Source organism: Manis javanica, chromosome 10, assembly GCF_040802235.1.
Source record: "Manis javanica isolate MJ-LG chromosome 10, MJ_LKY, whole genome shotgun sequence".
In the NCBI taxonomy this organism is placed as follows: domain Eukaryota; kingdom Metazoa; phylum Chordata; class Mammalia; order Pholidota; family Manidae; genus Manis; species Manis javanica.
In genome coordinates this window covers 117,969,668-117,986,770 of record NC_133165.1, presented here as the reverse complement: position 1 = coordinate 117,986,770, position 17,103 = coordinate 117,969,668, and the positions used below count along the sequence as shown (strand labels likewise).

At 58.9% G+C, this 17,103-nt stretch overlaps 1 long non-coding RNA gene across 5 annotated transcripts; it reads left to right on the top strand.

Moving 5' to 3' along the window:
• Nucleotides 1-428: 428 nt before the first annotated feature.
• Nucleotides 429-11,700, top strand: LOC140843673 (uncharacterized). 5 transcript variants are annotated; one of them, XR_012121670.1, is made up of 4 exons: nucleotides 472-810; nucleotides 1,395-1,496; nucleotides 1,920-5,785; nucleotides 5,861-11,700. It is a non-coding gene; the product is annotated as an uncharacterized lncRNA (long non-coding RNA). The 5 variants fall into 5 exon arrangements; XR_012121671.1 differs by having other exon boundaries at nucleotides 473-810; nucleotides 5,882-11,700; XR_012121669.1 differs by having other exon boundaries at nucleotides 474-810; nucleotides 1,920-6,631; nucleotides 6,792-11,700.
• Nucleotides 11,701-17,103: the final 5,403 nt, after the last annotated feature.

The window sequence follows — 17,103 nt, the reverse complement described above, 5'->3', positions numbered from 1 at the left end:
TGCGAGTGAGTCATCCCCTTGCTGGACTAATATTCAAGGCCCCCCTCCCTAAGCTTCCGGGGCCGCCACCTCCTGCAAACTGCACAGATTCTGTGAACGCCTATCCCCGTTTGCACGCATGTCCCAGCCTGCCAAGGCTTGCAGGTGGCCCCCAGGGCACCAGGCATGCTGGCATCTGTGCTGTCCCTTGGAGGCTCACTCAGCCGCCGCCCTGTGACATTACACTCCTGGTCCCTGACATCCCACGGCTGCCAACACCTGGCCAGGAATCTGTTGAATGAGTGAGTCAGCAATAAATGAATGACAAGAATTAGAATAAAGTTTCAAATTGCTTAAAATCCAAGAATAAAATAGAATTATATATATATATAAATATATATATATATATATATACACACACACACACACACACACAGAATTTTGTGTAATAAAAGAATCCAACAGGCGGGAGCTGTGGCCAGGGCCAGGAAGCATAGCAAACAAGTTTGCCCTCTGATTCCTCCGACCCGGAGGCCCCCAGCCAGTCCCAGGACTCCCCTGCCTCCTGCCAGTCAGCCGCCCTCTGCCTGCCAAGCACCGCCTGGCTGCTCTGTGAGCAGGTCTGCAGGCCGGGCCCGGAGGCACCGGCTTTGGAGACTGCCTCCCTCCACGGCAAACATGGCTCTCAGCGCCAGACGCGCCAAGCAGAGGCGGCTCCCGGCTATGGCTCTGTCTCCACGGGGAGACGCAGCTGCAGGAATGGCCAGACGGCGGTTCATGGTGGCGGCTCATGGTGGCAGCCAAGCAGCAGAGGAGCAGCCGATGGCCCAGGTGGGTCCTGGAGAGAAATTGCCCACCCTGCACAGCTCTCTGCCCCCAGCTCCTGGCCTGAATCCCCTTTAAAGGTGCATGTGTGTGTGTGTGTGTCTCTCTCTGTGTCTATGCGTGTATCTCTGTGTGTATGTGTGTCTGTGTGCGCCCACTGCATAAAATGAATCTCCGTGGAATTCCAACCAGGAGCTCTCAGGCTGGGCAGCCTGGGATCTGGCTGGCTGTGGGGTCTGACACAGCCCAGGGTGTCTTGGGGGGGACCTCTGCCCTCTGGTCTTTGGGGATCCAGCTCGGAGGTGCTCACATTGCTTAGAATCCCCCCACTGCTCAGGGGCAGAGCTGGACCCAACCCCTGCCCCATCCATCTCTCCCCCGATGCCCAGTGCGAGTGCCGGTGGAAGGCAGGGACCCTGGAGGGGCAGCTTAGCAGGAACACGCCTGGTTGCTCTAAAGTGTCACTTGAAATTCCAACCAAAAATAAGGAGATGTCTTAAATTCTTTGCGGATAATTCAGCTCCACCAACGTCTCTTGACCTCATGTGAACCTTTGTTCCCTACGTAAAACAGCCATCCTACAATTGTAGGGTCTGCGACGAAGGGAGAAACGACAGGCCTGGGCTGCTGGCCCTGACGTTCCCGCCAGGGACCTGCACAGAGGGAGAGGAGCGGTGGCGTCGCAGGCCCTGGTGGGTGGGTGGGGACTCCCCACAGTCCTGCGCCCTCAGCCCTGTCCTGCCCAGAGGGTGGCTCAGGGCAGCCCGCTCACTTGGAGGGTCCAGAGAGTGGGTTCCTTCCAGGGAGATTTTGGGAGGCCGAGTGCACCTGCAGGTTCCCCGCCTTTGGCCCCTGGAGGTGGAGGCGGGGGCTGGGGGTGTCTTCTGGATTGCACAAGCCTTGTTCACCTGGGCCAGTCCTCAGCCACACTTGGGGGTCTTGTGAGGTCCCACGGCATGTCACCTGTCAGTTCTGTTGCTGGCTGTGGGGGCTGACACAGCCCAGGGTGTCTTGGGAGGGACCTCTGTCCTCTGATCTTTGGGGGTCCAGCTTGGAGGTGCTCACATTGCTCAGAATCCCTCCCAATACCAAATCCTTGCCTTTTCCCCCTGCAGTGTCCTCCAGACGGCTGCTTCGCTCACCACTGGACAGAGCCCCTGGCTGCAGTCCCCAGGGCCTTGGTCCAGATGTTCAGCGCATAATCATGCGCCCCCTCCCAGGCCTGCCCCGCCGGGCTGCCTCAGGACCAGGAGCACGTTCTCTGCCCACCCCACCCTGCCCGGCCTCTTCCCTCTCCCAGGAAGCACCCTCCTGCAGCCAGGCAGCCTCGTCTGAACTTGGGGCTGCTCCCGTCCCTTCTGGGGTCCCCTCCCTGGCTCAGGGCCTAGGGGAGAGGCAGGTTCCAAGCCCTTAAATGTGCTGTCAGACCTTCCCTTTGGGATTATAGCCTAAGATGGTGCTTGATTTTGTTCCTGGTAAGTGTGCGGCAGGACAAAAGGGGACGCACTTTGCTAGTTGTTTTTTCCCACGATTGCTCACCAACAGCAGCAACTGACAATACTGCTCCCTGAGTGCCTGCTGTGCTGAGCACCTGCTGAACTGAACGCCCACTGAGCGTCCTTGGAAATGCTCTCTGCTCCTGGCACCCCCTGAACTGTGGGCCTCACCGCAGCCCCAGGGACTACCCTGTGCCCTTTTGGGTGGGAAGACCCCCAAACCATCTAGACAGGGGCTGGAGAGGCAGGTACCACCCAGGCCTCTGGCCCCTGTGCGCTCCGCCAGCCCCGTGCCAGGAGCCCTCCATGGCCCACCAGCCCAGCGTCCCCAGACCAAGCCCGGGCTCCGCACGTGTTCTCCTAAGTGTGCCCTTCAGCAGCCCCAGGCTGCATTCGGCATCATGTGGGTGTCTCATCACATGTATTTCATTCCATGAGAATTTAGACTGTCAGGTAAACATAACTTATCCAATGCATGTGCTTTAACCTGCATAGTCTATACTATTTGTCCTAAACTAAACTTACAAACCAGAAAGAAGCCGCCCTTGGCTGCAGCAATTAAAGCTGAGGCAGAGATCGCTGCCAGGTGTGGCCTCCTGGGTGCCTCCACCCCCAGTGGCCTGCCCAGCAGAGGGGCTGCGGGGGTTGGGAGGTGGCTTGCAGGCCCCAGGTGCACCATTCAGGCGGTGCTGTGCAGGCTCAGGCAGTGGCCCCCATTTCGGTGTGAAGAAGTGAAACTCGGTCTGTGAACCTCCGGGACACAGCCACAGGGCCTCCCACGCTGACAGCTTGAATCGGGAAGGAACCTGTGGGGCTCTCTGTGCAGCACGACCACGCCGCGTGTGCGTGAATGAGGCGTGCAAAAGGTGAGGTGACACTCACAGAACCAGAGGGAATGCTGGTCCCACATTGCTGGTGGCCACCATCCCCGGAGGGAGACGTCCCACCATGCGTGTGTGTGTTCCCCACAAGCCCACATTCTGTGTGCACTGGGTTCTGCTCTGGCTGGAAGTTTACATGCAGGATGCACCCGCCACGTGAGCCCTGTCAGCTCTCTTCCTCAGCCCTTCGCTGCATGTGTCCTGAGATCCGCTGCAACCGGTATTGGTAGATCAGGTTCATTCTCTTCAGCTGACAGTTTTTCCATGTGAATAAGGCCCGTGGCAGGCACTGCAGTGGCCCCTTCCTGGGGCACGTGTTGCAGAGCTGCACGTCCGCCTGTACTGCCCGTGGACGTGGGGGCGCAGGGGTGGGGGGAGCGGCGTGCGGCGACATGCTGCTGTCCTCACGAGCATTCCGCTGATCGCTGGTGAAGCAGGTCGTCTTCCTGTTCTGCCATTGGTCCTCTGCGTTTGCCAGTTTTCCATGGGTGGTTTATTTCCTACTTGTTTGTGTGCATTCTTTCCATATTTTGGGCGATCCTGCACTGCGGTTCACTTCTGTTGAGATTGGTCTCTTCCCTTCAGTCCTTGTGCAAATTTTCATGTGTCAGCTCGCTTCTAACTCAGATCTTTACTTCCTTAGAGGAAAAGCAATTATCCACTGCTTTTGTGAAGACTCAGACATTTGCCTTATTGATGCTCTATCGCTTTTCTTTAATATGATTTTTTTTCCTGTTACATATTTGTTCTCTTGTGCACTACTCAAGTTTTCCGTCCTCTGTCTAATCCACTGTGGACACGTTCACATTGTGTGTATACAGACGGAGAGAGCGTGGGCCTGTGTTCGCGATCCATGTCCATAATGGAACCGCCTTGTGGCCTCTGTCTTGGGTACAAAGGGAGACATAGCTTCTATTTTCTACCTCTGCTTAACTTCTCGGTTTTGTCAAAATCGTCTGGGATTGTAGAGGTACTGTCTGCTTTTCAAAAGGGCCATTCACAGGAGTCTGGAAGATCAGGCCCTTCCAGACTGGGCTGATAGCTTCGGCGTAAGCACCCATGCCTGCCTGCGGAAAATCTGAGGGCATTTATTTAAGCTCAATTACCTACAGGTGTTGGCAGCAGGAAGATTTATCGTATTTTTAACTGTCAGCTAAAATAGAGAGTATTGACCTGTCTGTTTTGGAACCTTTGTGAGCAAGGTCAGTACTGAGACGTCTGTCACCTGTCACCCTAGCTGATATCCATGGTCCAAGCAACCCTCTGGCTGTCAGGAGGGCCGGAGAACAAGGCCCCTCTGCTCCCCCAATAGTGGGAGACAGGCCAGACGCTGGACCTCCGGGGATATCAGAGGGAATGTACAGCCAGCGTCTCTGCCCCCGTCCTTGGGCTGCCTGGCACCAGGCATGGCAGCGGACCCTGCTGGCACCCCTCCTACCACAGAGCCTGTGCGCAGCAGATTCGTCCACGTCAGGTCACCCACGGAGGCCTTGGGGGGGATGACTTGAGGGTTAGGGCCAGCCTGTCTCCATCCCAGCCAACCCCAGGCACCAGGTAACTTCCCTGGTGTGTGGTGCAGGAATGTACCAACAAAAGCATGGTGACAGTGTGCACATTGCACTGCCTGTGCCTGCAAAGTGTGGGTCCTTTCCACTCACAATGCACCATGGTGCTAAGTGGGCATGGTGCCCGGTTCAGCATCCAGGAAGGCTTCTAGGAGAGGGCGTCTGAGCAGGCCCTGTGTGGGATTTGGATGGCGAGGATGAGGTGGAGGGGGGAAGGAAGGTGTGGCCAAGCCTGTCCTGAGGTCCTGGTGGCTGGCCAGTGGGGCTGAGGGTAAGGGGAGCACAGATTAGCCTGAAGTTAAGCAGGGAAGGGCTGCCAGGAGTGTTGCCCACACAGATGGGCATTGAATCTGAGCTCAAGGCTGAGCCACAGAGCGAGGCAGCGACACAGGGCTGTGCCCACAGCGAGGTGGAGAGGGGCCAGGCGTGAGGGGGCATGCGCCTGAGCCCCACTCCCGAAACACTAAGGAGCCACCTGGCAGCCAGCCCATACCCTCCCCGTGGCTCTGGCCAGTCCACTCCCTGCACTCAGCCTCTGAGCAGCTGGAGGGAAGGCAGGGGCCGCCCCCCAAGCCCGTGGGCGTGCTGGAGCCAGGCCTGCCCAGGAAGCAGGGCTGGACCAGGTGCAGGATGCACTGCCACGGGCTTGCTCCCAGTGACATGAAGCCCCACGCATGAGCTGGAAGGAAGAGGCATCGGCTCTGCACTCACAGAGAGGGGACCGGCTCGGGGGGCAGGGCAGGGACCAGAGGGCCCTGGGTCCCATCACGAGCTGTCATGCCCTCCACGACCTCACCTGTCAGGGAGCTGGGGCGTGGGGTCCCGAGAGCCCCTGTGGGCCTGAGGCTAACGTACGTCCACGTGTCTGCGCTGCTCGCCACAGCCAAGCAGGGGTCATCCCCGCATTCAGCAGGACACGACTGAGGACCAGGGAGACACACAGGGGCCGAGCCTCCTGGGGAGAGCAGGCGTCCCGGGCCTGCCTCGCCTGCTCTGTGACTCTGAGCAGCGTCCAGCTGCCCGCCACCCCCAGCACGAGGTGAGCCATGCGGTGACCCTCTAGGCCAGGTCCCCTCCCAGGCTGCTCGGCCCCACTTGGCTGATCCGCACAAAGGCCTTTCTTCCACCTCTGCAGTCAAGATTGGCATCTGGGCTCGTGATTCCGGGGACCCGGTGACAACGGGCGTGCTCTGCTTCAGGGACACACCACGGTGTCCCACATGCCCAGCAGGTCGGCACGGCGATTAGCAGTTTCGTGCGGTTTGCCGGCCTCAGGTGTCCGGGGTCTGGAAGGGGATTTGGGAGGAGACCCTTTGTCAGTGAAAGGTCACACAGCGCTGACCTTTCCTGTGCCCGACGAAGACAAAGGCTGTCGTCTGCCCCCAGACCATCCCTCTGACTCCTGCCAGCAGTGGGAGGGAGGCTTCCAGAAAATGTGAAATAACAGCTCCAAGCAGCTGTCTCAGAATCGCTGAGGAGGACAGAGCTGCAGGGCATTTAGCGGGCCTGCCAAGCAGCTTGGCCGCAGAGCGCCGCCCGCCCGGAAGGCCACGGGGTGGGAAGCGCCCGCAGAGACCCTGAGCCAGTGCACGGCGGCGGCCGCCACTCCCCAGCCCTCCCAGTCCTGCCAGCCCATGCAAGCCCGTCTGTCGCCCCCCGGCCTCTGCTCACAGAGCCCCCTTCCTGGCTCGCTGCCCCTGCCCCGCACTCCCTGTCCCCAAGAGTTCATCTTCAAGATGCCCAGCTGGGACCAGGAGGCCTCCCAACAGCACCCTGCCTCCTCCTCCTCCTCCGGGCTGCCCTCCGTGCACGCAGCTCCTGGTCTGACACTGTTGGCCAGTGGCAGAAGGATTTTTCCGGGTGGCGAGTATGGAAGCCAGACTGTGTAGGCAGCAGGTGGAGGGGAGCTAAGGGGAACAGGACAGTGTTGCCAGGAGTTTGGGGCAGGGAGGGAGGGAGGTGGGCAGAGGGGTGGCCAGGAGCCCTGCAGGGCCAGGAGAGGCTGTGTTCTGTTTCATTTTGCTTTGTTTCATGTGTTCTGCCAGCTTGTATTTTATGTCGGTGGATGGCTCTTAAAAGAGGGGGAACTTCTACCTGGGGAAGATGTGTGTGGCACCCAAAGGCTGGCCCAGCAGAAGCCGGGGAGATGCCCAGGGAGGCAAGAGGCGCCTGGTGCTCCAGACCCGAAGCTCTGAAGCTCACAGCCGGGCAGGGGTCCCTGGGCTGGGCTCCATGAGCCCCAGCCAGCTGTTGGCAAATCCCAGCCAGCCTCTGGGGGTGGAAACATACCTTCAGCTGCAGCTCCTCCCTCCCTGAGCTCCCAGTGACCCCCGGGAACCAAGCTGCAGAGGCTGCCCTAAGGAGGCCAGTGGGATGCTGAGAAGGGTCTGCCACGCTGAGCTGAGCCCAGCCAGGCCTCAGGTGTGAGAACCTTCTGAGCAAAGGTGGGGTGTCCGGAGGCCTCCCCAGGTCACCACCAGTAATCTTCCACGGGAAACCAAGCCTCTTCCCAGGCCCCTGGAAACAGGCTCTCAGCTGTCACTGGATCACAGTCATTCCACCCCTGCAGACCAGCCAGCGGCCAGGACAGTCCTCGCCCGGGAGCTCAGGCGGGTGCAGGGTGTCATCCCAGGAGGGTGCAGATTTTGTTTCCCCCCAAATCTACTGCGCTTCCGGCCTGCCAAGCGCCTGCCTGTCTGAAACCAGCAGCCTCTGGGGCTTGGGGATTTCTTAAAAATAAATCAAATGCAAATTTCTCACACCTGGTGAAAAATAATCAGCGTCACGTGTGCACCGATGACAGGCAGGCCAGGGAAGTACGAGGTGCTAATGGGTGTGCGCCAGGCGAGGACATTCCCGGCACATTAGAGGAATGCCTAGTTTCTCCCCGTGCTGATGTTTTATTTACGACGTCCTTCTGGGCCAGAGCAGCGCAGTACTTCACAGCACAGATCGGGTCTCCAGGCTTCACAAATCCGTACAGAACAATGAGAGTGGCATGTGGGGGCCAGCGGGTGGGGGGCGGGGGCGGGAGAGAAAGCCGCAGGACACACCCCAAACCCAGCGTGGTGGTGGGTGGATGGCGACGCACCAGAGGGTTCCCGCCCCGGCGGCTCCAGCACTCGGGGGCTCCGCTGGGCTCCTTCAGGGTGGGGCTGATCCCCAGACTTCCCCAGGGAGACCGGGGCGGGGTCCCGCCTCAGCTCCGGAGAATGGCTTCCCACGTCCTTACCCTGCAGGTGGGAGCTGGCCTGGCGGGCCTGTGACAACACGAGCTGATGCTCCCTCCCTGGGGCTCGTGTCTCTGGGCTCCCTGCACCGGCCCCATGGATGGTGAGTGTCCCCCTGCCCCTGGTCACCCAGCCAAGGAAGCAGAGGGCAGGGACTCGTCTCTGGGCAAGCTCACCCTCACTGGGCTCCATGCCACTGCGTGGGGGGCTCCCGTCCCAGGAACCGGTTGTCCCTCTACCACCGGCCAGCCCCACCCCCGTGCACGCGGATGTGACCCACCCTCTCTGGAGAAGCACTGTGGCCTCGGGCACTTGCAACGCTTTGCCCTCCATACGTGCTGCCACAGAATCGACTGGAACCGCCACGGAGGCTCAGACCAGGGGGTCACCAGGCACCCACATTCGGGGCTGGCTTTCCTGAGCCGAGGGGGTCTGCAGACCCCACACTGGGGAACGTCACTCTCTGCTGGTTTCACGGGTGTCTCTCCGTTCACCCACCCTGCTTCACGCTCTCAGGAATGTGCTGCGATCCGCTCGCCCAAGGAGAGCGGCGATGATCTTCCCTGCTGACGGACGCCTGGTGCTGTGCAGAGTGCCACCCCTTCTTCCTCCTGGGGTCCTCGGGCAAGTGTTGCCCTCGGCCCTCGGAGAGGTGACACGGCTTGTCCGAGGTGATACGGGTAGGGGGTGGAGCCTCGGTCAGGCCAGGCGTCTCTGGCGACAACTGAGGGCAGCTGGCACTTTCCCTGCTGGGGCTTTCACCGGCTCACTGTGTTTGCTGGGGGGGAAGGTGTGGCTCAGCAGGGGAGGTCTTCTAGGTAAGGCTCAGGTGGCTGGCCTCACACCCACAGCCAGCCTCGAACCTGTGGACCCGGGTTCCCTCCTGGCCCATTTCATGTTACGCTCTGGGCTCCAGCACCAAAGGACTGTTTGCTTCTACAGCACAAGCTGGATGACAGGGCTGGGCTCCGATGGCAAGGGATGTCCCAGGCAGAGACAAGCAGACCTCTCCAGGACATATCCAGAGTTAGAACAGCATGGTGGTGGGGAAAGACCCCAGGTGGGGTCCCAAGACCCCAGACATAGGGTCTACAGGGTCCGAGCAACATTTTCCCACAGAGGCAAAACCACAGAGAAAATGGGCAATCTACATCAACAACCAGTGTCAGAAGCAGCCCCCAAAAGCTGCCTTGGCACAAGTCGTAAGATTGATGTAGTTCTGCTCTTCATGTGCTTGGGGACAGCAGGGTGGGAGGAAGGGCGAGCATACAGTTGCCGTCAGTGCTGCAGGGCACACAGGTGACATGACTGTGCTCGTACCCTGATTTCACCTGCTTCCTGCTCCCCCAGAGTTTGCAGAGCAACTGAATATGCACCACACACAGTAGACTCAGCCCCAGGCCTGCAGGCACCCGCTCTGTGCCAGCTCCCCATGCAGTGTGGCGGCCGTTCAGCTGGTGATGACCCCTCAGAACCCAGGGAGGAGCACGTCCCCTGGCCAAGTCTTGGCCAGTGTGTCCGCGGCTCCTCAGGAGCTGTGCCACCATCCACCTCCCACTCAGAGGCACTGCTTCCCCAGGACGCTCACCAAGGCCATGTCCATTTGTCCTTCTGTCTTGACAACATTCAGTGTCCGGGCTGAGCAGAGCAATGCCAACCTGTCCCTCAAATGCTGCCCAAGCCCCTCTGCTCTGTGGAGCTCGCCGCCTGCCCCACAGCTACTGCACACACGGCATGTCACCCTCCGTCCTCCTGAGCTCCACTGGGCCCTGCTCATGTTTGCATCCTGCCCGGCTGGCACAGAGCCTGGCATGGAGTGTGACCTCAGTTAACTCTTCTGGGTGGGGGACAGGGAGGTGACAGTTGGGCACAGAGTGAAAATGGGGGACAGGGCAGGCCGAGCCTAAGTGCGGGGCAGGGGCACCTTGGGGACACTCAGGTTGTGGCCCCCCGGAGTGTGCACTTAGAGCTGCAGGTACACCGGAGTGCAGGTGTGCGTCGGGGGCAGGCTGAGGGGGGTTCCGTCCCAATCCCTGGGACCTGTGAATGCCAGCTTCCGTGGCAAAAGGGGCTTGGCAGATGTGAATAAGCTAAGGATCTTGAGATTAGGGACATCTGGGATTATCTGGGGGGCCCTAATGTAAACTCACAGGACCTCAAGGAGGGAGGGAGAGGAAGACCACACACAGGAGCAGAACCCTGTGGCTTTGAAGGCGGAGGAGGGGCCACGAGCCTGGGCACGCAGCTCCCAAAGCCAGGGAAGTCACAGGCCAGCTTCTCTGGAGCCTGGAGGGAGTGGGGCCTGCCCGTCATGCAGACTTTGGCCGGCGAGCCCCCCTTGGACGCTGGCCTGCAGGCTGCGAGGAGCCCTGTGTGCTCTGAGTGCCCCAGGATGCTCACGCACGGGAGCCGGGGCGCAGCATGGCGTGGGGACAGGGGCCAGACCCTGGGGCCTGCTGTCATAGGCTGCACCCCGGGGATGGACAACCAGCTGCCGGGGTCACCGATCCCCCGCCGAGCCCCGAGTCAGGGGGCGGCTCCCCCGCTGCAGCACCAGCACAGGAGAGATGCTCAGAGGCGTAGGAGAGATGCTCAGAGGCGTGCGAGAGAAAAGCGTTCTCATGGCAGAACGTGAAGAGGCAGTGAATCCGAGCCGAGGAAACGGCCTCCGAAGGGAGCTGCCTGCTGCGGGGAGCGTCAGGAAGAGGCCGGAAGCGCGTGAGACGAAGTGCGCACACACCTGCGCGTGTTTGCAGGCGTGTGAACAAACCACACACACTGGAGGCGAGACGAAACAAACCGAACGTGCTCAACGGTGGCCCCTTAGCTCCGCACGGAGCCCTGCTGCAGCGCCTGTGGAACAGCGATCCGTGCATCGTTAGTGGCCGAGTCCTCAGGCTGAGAGTAACACCCGCCTGATTCCATGAGCAGACGTGAGTCATCTCGGTGTTGCCGCTCGGACCACTATGTGTGAGCTGTTGGTGAGTTGATGGACGTGTGCTGCTCCGAATGGACGCCGGCAGGGGTTGACGCTCTGGGGAGGATGGCAGAGAGAGGCTGGGGGTTGCACCCCACCCTCTTGACCTTGGGTTCTGTTTTCCCAAGGACCGGGCTGACATGAGGGGTGGGGGACACATCCTTCCACACATCCCCACGCCTATCCATGTACGGGGACTGAGGGTGACGCGAGTGGACACAGGGCTCACTCTGTCCCCTCAAATACCTCCTGGGGGGTTGAGCTGTCCACCTCAGACCCCAGTGTCACCAGAAGTTACCACGAGAAGACAGATGGGTGGGTGGGATTCAGGCTTCCTACAAAGCTGTGGAGTCAGCAGAGCATGCCATCGGCATGGCGTGAGATGGGGGAGCATGACTTCTAAGTTTATGTAAGTAATATATATGAGCATCTTAAACTATATGTCATTGCTATATGATATGTATGTACACAATCTATGTATCTATATTATACATACAGTATGTGTATCCAGTATATACGCTATCCATGCATGGAATCTATAGAAGATTGCCAGGTGTCACCGGCGTCGTCTGTCACCAAGTCCCCGCTGAGCTCTGGCCGTCCCTGCCTGGGCTGATTCCTCTCCCTGGGCTGCAAACTGTCGATATTCCCATTCTCCCGTCTCTTGCCTGCTCTCCACCATGGCTCTTCTCTGAAGATATTCTGCTCACCAGGTGTATCTAGTTACCACGTTCCACACTCCGAAAGGCAGGGTACATGTATTTTAAATAAATTGTAGCTCTTCTCTTTGGCACTCAGACTGCCCCACGTTTGTGGATACATACATGCAAAATAAGTATGTATGTCAGGATGGCAACAGGAATTTGGTAACAATTTATTTACTGAAACAGTTTAAAATTATTTTCAGTGCAAGGGTGTATTCCACAGAGGATGCCCGATAGTTCCTTTCCGTGTGGTCAAACTTCTAGGTTATGTATTTTGGTTCATTGGTTTCATTTCCTTTCACTTTTTAGAGGTCTGTAGGTATTTTCCCTCCCCCAACCTCCCCAGGGCCCTAACGTGGCCATCGCGTGGCCCCATCCTGGTGATGTGCCGAGAGCCCACTGCCCTGCATGCTGGGCAGCATGTCTTAGCTGGAAACCGTAGTAGACGCCTCTGAGCGGAGGGAGACACCGGCTGCTCGCTGTCACCATGTGTTTGTGCAGATCCATCCACCTTGGGGCCCAGAAGGGAGGCCAGACCCCCATGAGGAGGGGTGCAGACTGTTACCCACGAGGGGTGGTCAGTTCACCCTCACACACATGCTCCAGGGCAACCACGGCACCGGCCTTTCTCAGATCCTACTAAAACTCCCGGACAGCCGCTCCTGGAACCCCCGACAGGCCCTGCTCCTCAGCTGGAGCGGCTGTGGCTCGTGGGCCCGTGATGTGAGCCGTGGGGGCCGAGCCTCGTGGCGCCCGGTCAGGTGCCCTTCCCCTGCTACCAGACAGGCCAATGGCTGGGGACCTCTGGGTGTCCGCCCACCCCCACCACAGTGTGGCCGCCTTTGATAATCCCCTTTCCAAAGAGGCCCACCTGCTGGACGGCTTTTCAGCCGCTCTGGCTTTTTGTCCCCAAGATTGAAAGGCTTTCACACAATTGGCAGATTATAAAAATAGGTCCATCAAAGTGACTTTTCTTCTCAAGGAAGAGGTGCCCCCTCCCCTCCCCCCACCGCCGACACACGGGTCACTGTGCTCGCTCCCAGGGGTCCAGGATGGAGCCGTCCTGCCTTCTGCAGAATGGAGGAAGACACCTGAAGGCCCCGGCTCCAGGCACCCACAGGGCCCTGGGCAGCTCCAGCTGCTAGTCCTGGCCCTCACCCTTCGGCTGACAGACCCAGGCCAGTCCCTGGGTGGCACAGTCTTCCAGGGTTGGGCTGGACCCCAGCATGGGCTTCCAGCAGTGGGGACAAGGGCCCGTCTGAGGGGCAGGTGTGACTCCTGGGACAGCGCATTCCCTCCCGGGCCAGGCTGGGTGGCTGGGATGCGTCAGGCAGGGTGCACAGCACTTCAGATGCATTTTCCCAAGAATCCTCACAATCCTGGAGGCCGATCCACTTGCCTAAGATCACACCAAGGCCACTGCTGAGCCAGAAAGGGTCCTGGCGGAGGCGGGCCTGATCTGGCTGCAGACAGAAACTTTGTGAAGCAATCAGCCAGGAAAGGAGCCCACAGCGGCTTCTTTTCCCGGATCATCGGAGCACATTCCAGATAGAAATCGCTCCCTGTGCACACGGCACGCCCGGGGCAGAGTTGACTTCATGATTAGATGAATTATAGACCATCCAATTTATCAGCCCATCTCTCTAATTAGCCTTCCCGACCGGTATCAGCTGCAGACACGCGGATGCCGCACCTTTGATAAGTGGAAGGGAATGAGGCTGCCCTACTCTGCAGGAGCTCCCGAGATAAAAGATTTGCCCTGTTTACTCAGGATTAGAGAACAGCTTTGCCCTTGAGCTGGACTTACTGTTTTCTGAGCGACTTTGAATTGGAAACATTGCTGTCTTTCAAAGGAAACTGGCTCCTGAAGATGTAGCTGGGCGGGGCCCGCACAGCCATGGCTGACAGCGGCGACCAGGAAGGATGCGGGGCCGCCGTGTAACAAACTTCAGATGCTCTTACATCCGGAGCTGAGCCCGAGCCAGCGGCATGTGCTGATGTCCCGGAGCTGGAGCAGATCTGGACAATGCATGCCTTAGCAATAATTAGATGCTTAGTAGGATAATTATTTCGTGAATAAAATCAAACAAAATCAAGCAATTACACGGTAGACAGAGAAGGTCTGCAGTCCTGTCCTGAAGGTGGTGAAGGCCGACCCAACAGGATGGTTTATGAATAAGGATTGGGTCTCTTTCACCGGTCACCATGCCGAGGCCGAAAACTCACAGGCATCTTCTGAAGAGCCAGGTTGGGGACCATAAGTGTCCTCCGGGAAGTGGCAGGTGCACCTCAGGTCACGGGAAGTGACACTTGTGTCTCCTTTCAGCTCACAGGCACACCTATCAGACAGCAAAGTTTGCTTGGCGTGGGTGGCCAGGGCCTGGGGAGATGGCTCTGCCCGCAGCCCCACCGGGACACAGCCTGGGCCTGTGCTGCTTCAGGGACACACACACAGACACATGTTCATGCCTCGGGGAAGCTGTGCCTCTGCCCTGTGGACTTGCGTGGCCATTGGGCACTGTGTGCTCTGTCCATGTGGCTCAGGGCCGTCTCCTGGCCCAGCTCCAAGATCTGCCCCATGTCCCCCAACCTGCCACCATCAAAGACCCACGGTGGGGCTTTGGGTCCAGTCTTTTTAGTGAGGACACTGAGGCCCATGATGCCAGAGGCTGCTGGAAACTGGCCAGAGCCCAAGGCTGGCGCCAGAGGGACCCCGATACCCACCTAGACACCTGAGCCACTCTGCCCAAGGAGGTGCCAGGCCTGAGGGGATGGCTACCCTTCCATCCCGCCCACGGCTCTGGGCAGATCCAGTGTCTCTGTGCGCGGATCCCGGGGGGACCGAGGAAGAGCTGGGATGTGCAAGAGGGATGGGCCCTGCCTGGCAGGCTTGGAAGCTGGGCTCTGCAGTCAGTCAGGCCCTGGGCAGCAGGGTCGCCTCCCACCACCTGCCCAGGTGAGGGGCATCGCCGGGGCCCGGCAGGACCTCCAGGAGGATGGCACTGCTTCCAGGGTAGGCAGCTTGTGCCGTTCCCCCTGTTAACTCATTCTGGTCTTCAGGTTTCTCACCTGTGTGGTCAGTGTGACTCCATTCAGTGACCATCTGCTGGGGTGGGGCTTGGGACCCGATAGGAGCCTGTAGGATTTCCTGTACAAACACTAAGTGCTGAGTGGATGTCGGGGGTCTCCAAACTTGATTTACAAAGGGGTAGATGGTGAAAGATGGAAATGGCAGTTTGATAAGGGTTTGGTAATTCTATGAAGAGGGAGAATATAAATATTTTAGGCTTTGTGGACCATATGGTCTCTGTCATGCCCACTCAGCTCTGCCGCTGTTGTGCGTAAGATGCCATAGACAATACTTAAACAGATGGAACCAGCTGTTTTGCAATAAAACTTTATTTACAATAACAGGCAGTGGGCCAGATCTGGCCTCCAGGCCACAGCGTGCAGGTCCAGATGGACGTGGTAACATCAGGGCTGCCTGTTCAGCGGCCCCTCTCTCTTGGGGCAGGGTGGGCTCCAGAACCGCATGCTGCCTGCTCCCACACAGCACACCTGCCCGCTGTGAGCGCCTTGCTGGAAGCTTGCGGCTGTCCCCACGCAAGCCGCTCCATGGCCTTTCCCAGCGGTAACCACACAGGGAACCTCCCTGGAATGGCAGACTCCATCCTGCAGCTCATGGTGCACAGCATCCGTTGGTTTATTAACATATCCAGAAGCAGGAAAACAAGCTGTTTTAAACCCAAACACCTCACACAGAGCTCACGTCTGCTTCTGGGAGGCAGTAACATTTCATTCCTGCCAAGCAGTTTTTTGCACAAGGCCATTTAACTTTGCTTCTCAGAAATCTCAGTTTTTGCATCTGTTTTAACAAAGTCACTGCTCAAGACGCTGCAAACATTCCATGAAACCACGAGCACGAAAACCTCAATCCCGGTGCCCCTTAAATGAGTGCTCAGACAGTTCCCAGCAGCCAACACGGCGGGAAAATGCCCAGCGTGAGGCTTGGCATGTGGGGCCGATCCCCAGCCAGGAAGGCCGCATTTCCAGGCATCTTTCTCTCCAAAGAAATCATGCTTTAAATAATGGCATAATCAGAAAGAGGCGACTGCTAACTATAGAATATACTACATGCAGAGAGATTTGGCACTGGGGGCTTGGGGAGAAAAGGAAGTCTGGCCAGGCACCCTAAAATAGTATATTTATGTTCGATCCTTGCCCAAAATGCAGACAGCACATTGGTGCGGGTGCAGCTGTCTGTTTGCATACGGTCTAGCTGGTCTGGAAAATAAACACACCACCCTTGAGCTGCTGCCTGGGAGGAACAGAGGAATCGGATTAAGCCATTTCCGTGGAGTGGAGCTGTTCAAACCAGAGTAAATGGATTTGGAAGGTGTGGTGTTCGGGCTGTTAAAATGTGTGGGGTGGGGGCAGGGCACAGTCATCGACTTCAAATTGGTTTTAAATGTTGTCTGCTTTTTAATAAGATTCCGCTTTACCAGATTACCCTTTGTGCCGGGGGAGAGCTCCCTCCCCCGCCTCCTGCCAGAGGTGGGCTGGGTGCAGCCTGCACACTGGGGCCCCTGGGTCCGGGCTGGGCTTCGTGGGGGGGCCCAGACCACCCGCAGTCTGACCCTGTAGCCTGAGAGGCCCTCCGGCTCCCGGACGGGAGCGCTGTCATCAACAGGGCGTCAGCGGCCACACAGCCCTCCCCATGTGCCCACCCCGCCTTCCCTGCCCCTGCCGTCTTCTCCCCTCTCCTCTTCCTTCACTAAGTAGCAGAGCCCCTACTGTGTGCCGGGACAGGGCATGGGGGCGGGACCCAGCAAAACAAAGAGAGACAAAGCCACTGCCCTCAGGAGAAGAGGGACAACATAAACCACACACCTGGGAGGGGCAGAGGCAGTGGGAGGGAGGAGGGAAGGCAGGACAAGGGCAGGGCCCTCTGGCCGGGGTGCGAGGGCTGCAGGGAGCAGGGCGACTTCCCAGAAAAGGAGGCACATTCCTGGAGGGGGCAGGAGGGGCGGGCGGCAGCCCAGCAGTGGCCTGGGCCACGGAGGCTGTGTAGGAACCAGGCTTTTTCTAGGGGTGGAAAGCCAGGCCTTCAGAGGCAGAGAGCTGTCCACGAGGCGCACATTTCCCAGGATCAACAGCTCCCGGGGTTTGGGGTGAGGCATGGCAGCCAGCCCTCCAGGGCACAGGGTGTCAGCTACTCAGTAGCCCACTGAGAGAAACCAGCAGTGGCCTGACCATGGTTCACCCTCCTCCTCCCTGCCCTGCCCCACCCCCCGCCCCCTGGGTGCAGGCTCCCGGCTGGCCCAGACCCTGCTCCGTGGCACCTTAGACCAACCACTGCAGGTGTGCTCCCGTGGCTGATTCTTCAGCTGATGCCCACTGCACCCTGGACCCGGTTCCTGTGCTAGGCCTTCCTGCACGCTGACTC